The sequence below is a fragment of the Triticum dicoccoides genome, chromosome 5A, assembly GCF_002162155.2.
Source record: "Triticum dicoccoides isolate Atlit2015 ecotype Zavitan chromosome 5A, WEW_v2.0, whole genome shotgun sequence".
NCBI classification, from domain to species: Eukaryota; Viridiplantae; Streptophyta; class Magnoliopsida; order Poales; family Poaceae; genus Triticum; species Triticum dicoccoides.
The window spans coordinates 325,090,283-325,097,070 of record NC_041388.1 but is presented as its reverse complement, the minus strand read 5'-3'; positions in this window follow the sequence as shown (position 1 = coordinate 325,097,070).

Sequence of the window (6,788 nt, the reverse complement as noted above, 5' to 3'; positions counted from 1 at the left end):
TGTTAATTACTCCTTGTAGTTGATGCTAGTTGGTTTATTTGGTGGAAGATCATATGTTCAGATCCTATATACATATTAATACCCCTCTGATTATGAACATGAATATGCTTTGTGAGTAGTTACGTTTGTTCCTGAGGACATGGGAGAAGTCTTGCTATTAGTAGTCATGTGAATTTGGTATTCGTTCGATATTTTGATGGGATGTATGTTGTCTATCCTCTAGTGGTGTTATGTGAACGTCGCCTACATAACACTTCACCATTATTTGGGCCTAGAGGAAGGCATTGGGAAGTAATAAGTAGATGATGGGTTGCTAGAGTGACAGAATCTTAAACCCTAGTTTATGCGTTGCTTCGTAAGGGGCTGTTTTGGATCCACATGTTTCATGCTATGGTTAGGTTCACCTTAATACTTTTGTTGTAGTTGCAGATGCTTGCAATAGAGGTTAATCATAAGTGGGATGCTTGTCCAAGTAAGGACAACACCCAAGCATCGGTCCACCCACATACCAAATTATCAAAGTACCGAACGCGAATCATATGAACGTGATGAAAACTAGCTTGACGATATTCCCACGTGTCCTCGGGAGCGCTTTTCTCTATATAAGAGTTTGTCCAGGCTTGTCATGTGCTATAAAAAGGATTGGGCCACCTTGCTGCACTTTATTTACTTTTGTTACTTGTTACTCGTTACAAATTATCCAATCACAAAACTATCTGTTACCTATTATTTCAGTGTTTGCAGAGAATACCTTGCTGAAAACCGCTTATTATTTCCTTTTGCTCCTCGTTGGGTTCAACACTCTTACTTATCGAAAGGAATACCATAGATCCCCTATACTTGTGGGTCATCACACACATGATTCGGAAATTGTTAGAATACTCTATGTGCTTCACTTATATCTTTTGAGTTATATAGTTTTTGCTCTAGTGCTTCACTTATATCTTTTAGAGCACGTCGGTGGATTTGTTTTGTAGAAACTATTGTTCTCTCATGCTTCACTTAGATTATTTTGAGAGTCCTACAAAATAGCATGGTAATTTGCTTTAATTATGTTAGGCATTCAAGATTAAAAAAAATTCCTTATGAGTGTGTTGAATACTATGAGAAGTTTGATAATTGATAATTGTTTTGAGATATGGAGATGGTAATATTAGAGTCATGCTAGTTGAGTAGTTGTGAATTTTAGAAATACTTGTGTTAAAGTTTGTGATTCCCATAGCATGCACGTATGGTGAACAGTTATGTGATGAAGTCGGAGCATGATTTATTTATTGATTGTCTTCCTTATGACTGGCGGTCGGGGTGGAGTGATGGTATTTTCCTACCAATCTATCCCCCTAGGATCATGCGCGTAATACTTTGCTTTGATAACTTGTAGATTTTTGCAATAAGTATATGAGTTCTTTATGACTAAGGTTGAGTCCATGGATCATACGCACTTTTCTTCCTTCCACCATTGCTAGCTTCTCTAATACCGCACACCTTTCGCCGGTATCATACACCCACCATATACCTTCCTCAAAACAGCCACCATACCTACTTATCATGGCATTTCCATAGCCATTCCAAGATATATTGCCATGCAACTTCCACCGTTCCGTTTACTATGACACGCACCATCATTGTCATATTGCTTTGCATGATCATGTAGTTGCCATTGTATTTGTGGCAAATCCACCGTTCATAATTCTTTCATACATGTCACTCTTGATTCATTGCATATCCCGGTACACTGCCGGAGGCATTCACATAGAGTCATATTTTGTTCTAAGTATTGAGTTGTAATTGTTGAGTTGTAAGTAAATAAAAGTATGATGATCATCATTTTTAGAGCATTGTCCCAAGTGAGGAAAGGATGATGGAGACTATGATTCCCCCACAAGTCGGGATGAGACTCCGGACGAAAAATAAAAAAAAGAGGCCAAAGAAGCCCAAAAAAAAGAGGCCATAAAAAAAGAAGAAAAGGCCCAAATAAAAAAATTAGAGAAAAAGAGAGGAGGGACAATGCTACTATCCTTTTACCACACTTGTGCTTCAAAGTAGCACCATGATCTTCATAATAGAGAGTCTCCTATGTTATCACTTTCATATACTAGTGGGTATTTTTCATTATAGAACTTGGCTTGTATATTCCAATGATGGGATTCCTCAAAATGCCCTAGGCCTTCGTGAGCAAGCGAGTTGGATGGACACCCACTTAGTTCCTGTTATTGAGCTTTCATATACTTATAGCTCTAGTGCATCCGATGCATGGCAATCCCTACTCACTCACATTGATATCTATTGATGGGCATCTCCATAGCATGTTGATATGCCTAGTTGATGTGATACTATCTTCCCCCTTTTGTCTCCTCCACAACCATCATTCTATTCCACCTAAAATGCTATGTCCATGGCTCACACTCATGTATTGCGTGAAGATTGAAAAAGTTTGAGAACACCAAAAGTATGAAACAATTGCTTGGCTTGTCATCGGGGTTGCGCATGATTTAAATACCTTGTGTGGTGAAGATAGAGCATAGCCAGACTATATGATTTTGTAGGGATAACTTTCTTTGGCCATGTTATTTTGAAGAGACATAATTGCTTAGTTAGTATGCTTGAAGTATTATTTTTTCTATGTCAATATTGAACTTTTGTCTTGAATCTTTCGGATCTGAATATTCATACCACAATTAAGAAGAATTACATTCAAATTATGCCAAGTAGCATTCCACATCAAAAATTCTGTTTTTATCATTTACCTACTCGAGGACGAGCAGGAATTAAGCTTGGGGATGCTTGATACGTCTCCAACGTATAGATAATTTTTGATCATTCCATGCTATATTATATTCTGTTTTGGACATTATTGGGCTTTATTATACACTTTTATATTACTTTTGGGACTAACATGTTAACCGAAGGCGCAGCCCAGAATTGCTATTTTTTTTGCCTATATTAGGGTTTCACAGAAAAAGAATATCAAATGGAGTCCAAACAGAATGAAACCTTCGGGAATGTGATTTTCGGAACAAACATGATCCAGAGGACTTGGACCCTACGTCAAGACATCAACCAGGAGGCCACAAGGTAGGGGGGTGCGCCTACCCCCCAGGCGCGCCCTCCACCCTCGTGGGCCCCCTGTTGCTCCACCGACGTACTCCTTCCTCCTATATATACCTATGTACCGCCAAACTACCAGATACAGAGCCAAAACCCTAATTCCGCCGCCGTAACTTTCTGTATCCACGAGATCCCATCTTGGGGTCTGTTCTGGAGCTCCACCGGAGGGGGCATCGATCACAGAGGGCGTCTACATCAACACCATAGCCTCTCCGATGAAGTGTGAGTAGTTTACCTCAGACCTACGGGTCCATAGTTATTAGCTAGATGGCTTCTTCTCTCTTCTTGGATCTCAATACAAAGGTCTCCCTCTCTCTTGTGGAGATCTATTCGATGTAATCTTCTTTTGCGGTGTGTTTGTTGAGACCGATGAATTATGGGTTTATGATAAAGTTTATCTATGAACAATATTTGAATCTTCTCTGAATTCTTTTATGTATGATTGGTTATCTTTGCAAGTCTCTTCGAATTATTAGTTTGGTTTGGCCTACTAGATTGATCTTTCTTGCAATGGGAGAAGTGCTTAGCTTTGGGTTCAATCTTGCGGTGTCATTTCTAGTGACAGTAGGGGCAGCAAGCCACATATTGTATTGTTGCCATCGAGGATAACAAGATGGGGTTTTCATCATATTGCATGAATTATCCCTCTACAGCATGTCATCTTGCTTAAAGCGTTACTCTGTTCTCTTGAACTTAATACTCTAGATGCATGCTGGATAGCAGTCGATGTGTGGAGTAATAGTAGTAGATGCAGGCAGGAGTCGGTCTACTTGTCTCAGACATGATGCCTATATACATGATCATACCTAGATATTCTCATAACTATGCTCAATTCTGTCAATTGCTCAACAATAATTTGTTTACCCACCGTGAATACTCATGCTCTTGAGAGAAGCCACTAGTGAAACCTATGGCCCCCGGGTCTATCTTCCATTATATTAATCTTCCAATACTTATTTAATTCCTTTGCCTTTTATTTTACTTTGCATCTTTATCATAAAAATACCAACAATATTATCTTATCATATCTATCAGATCTCACTCTCGTAAGTGACTGTGTAGGAATTGACAACCCCTTATCGCGTTGGTTGCGAGGATTTATTTGTGTAGGTGCGAGGGACTTGTGCGTGGCCTCCTACTGGATTGATAACTTGGTTCTCAAAAACTGAGGGAAATACTTACTCTACTTTGCTGCATCACCCTTTCCTCTTCAAGGGAAAACCAACGCAAGTGCTCAAGAGGTAGCAGTGTGATTGTTGTGTTGTGGGACGCGATCGACAGGTTGAAAAAGACTAAGGTTATAATGGCCGCGGGAATTAAAGGGGAAGCCGGACGGCCTGGAATATTATCATGCCCTGATGGCAGTTCTAATTTACAGCGCGTAACTCCATCGTGTCGCACATAACTACATCGCGTAGCAACGCGTGCGATGCAACCGCATGCATATGGGGCCCTCGACGTGATCATGCACACGCCTGATGTCGCTTGAAGCTACGTCGGTATTTCCCCAAAGAGGAAGGGATGATGCAGCACAACAACGGTATGTATTTCCCTCAGATATGAAACCAAGGTTATCGAACCAGTAGGAGAACCAATCAACACAATGTAAACAGCCCCTGCAGGCAAATAACAAATACTCACAACCAGACGTGTTAAAGGGGTTGTCAATCCCTTTCGGTAACGGTGCCAGAAATTGGTGCATTGACGGGAGAAAGTTGTAAATATTCATAGATCAAATGCCAAATAAAATAAATTGCAGCAAGGTATTTTTGTATTTTTGGTTTAGTAGATCTAAAAATAAAAACAAAGGAAAATAGATCGCAAAGGCAAATAATATGAGAAAGAGACTCGTGGGCCGTAGGTTTCACTAGTGGCTTCTCTCGGGAAAAATAGAAAATGGTGGGTAAATAAATTACCGTTGGGCAATTGATAGAACTTCAAATACTCATGAAGATATCCAGGCAATGATCATTATATATGCATCACGTCCAAGATTAGTAGACCGACTCCTGCCTACATCTACTACTATAACTCCACACATCGACCGCTATCCAGCATGCATCTAGTGTGTTAAGTTCATGGAGAAACAGAGTAATGCAATAAGAACAATGACATGATGTAGATAAGATCTATCTGTGTAGAGATAGACCCCATCGTTTTATCCTTAGTAGCAACGATACATACGTGCCGGTTCCCCTTCTGTCACTGGGATCAAGCACCGTAAGATTGAACCCACTACAAAGCACCTCTTCCCATGGCAAGATAAATAGATCAAGTTGGACAATTAAAACCCAAATATCGGAGAAGAAATACGAGGCTATAAGCAATCATGCATAAAAGAGATCAAAGAAACTCAAATACTTTCATGGATATAAAAAGATAGATCTGATCATAAACTCGAGGTTCATCCGATCCCAACAAACACACCGGAAAAAGAGTTACATCATATGGATCTCCAAGAGACCATTGTATTGAGAATCAAACGAGAGAGAGGAAGCCATCTATCTACTAACTACGGACCCGAAGGTCTACAAAGAACTACTCACGCATCATCGGAGAGGCACCAATGGAGGTGGTGAACCCCATCCGTGATGGTGTCTAGATTGGATCTGGTGGTTCTGGACTTTGCGGCAGCTAGAATTGATTTTTGTCGACTCCCCTATGGTTTCTGGAATATTGGGGTATTTATAGAACAAAGAGGCGGTCCGGGGGGCACCCGAGGTGGGCACAACCCACCAGGGCGTGCCTGGGCCTCCCGGGCGCCCTGGTGGGTTGTGCTCTCCTCGGAGCACTCCCCCCAGGCGCAACCTTGGCCCATTAGGTGTCTTTTGGTCCATAAAAAATCTCTGTAAAGTTTCGTGGCATTTGGACTCCGTTTGGTATTGATTATCTGTGATGTAAAAAACATGCAAAAAACAGGAACTGTCACTTGGCACTATGTTAATAGGTTAGTACCAAAAAATGATATAAAATTACTATAAAATAATTATAAAACATCCAAGATTGATAATATAATAGCATGGAACAATAAAAAAAATTATAGATACGTTGGAGACGTATCAACGCGCAACCGCTGGCAGAGCGCCCGCGGAGAGATGCGAGCAGAGCGCTCCGCGGTCGCCTCAACGGCGAGCAACCATATAGATATGCATATAGCAGTTGAACACGCAAGCAAAAGCTGTCCACAAATCGAGCGTGCAGACAGACGCGAGCAGAGCGTGTTGCAGCACCGAATGACGAGCAGAGCTTACCGAGGGAAGCGAGCAGAGGCTGGCACAGTGATACGTGGCAAATAACACGAACTGTGCGAGCGATGAGGAAGACATCAAGCACGGATCAGATTAGAGTTGCGTGTGCGATACATGACATACAATTGATCCATCCGAGCTTTTTGTGATGGAATAAGCCGTGTGTGTTGCGGGCAAACGCTTGCTAGTATATGACCTTAAATTTAACCAAAAAAGTTTTAATGCATGTTACAAAAATTGTATAACTGGAAACTATGCTCAAATACGAATCCAACGATATAATCTTTGGCGACATGCATTCATATTTTATTAGTTAAATCCTACTTATAAACCAGGATGGTGGTATAGTAGGTAATTAAATCGCAAATGTTTTTTTGTATTAACCATATGTGTACGTGTTCTTTCGTCCTCCTCTCGCATGTCTTGTCACCC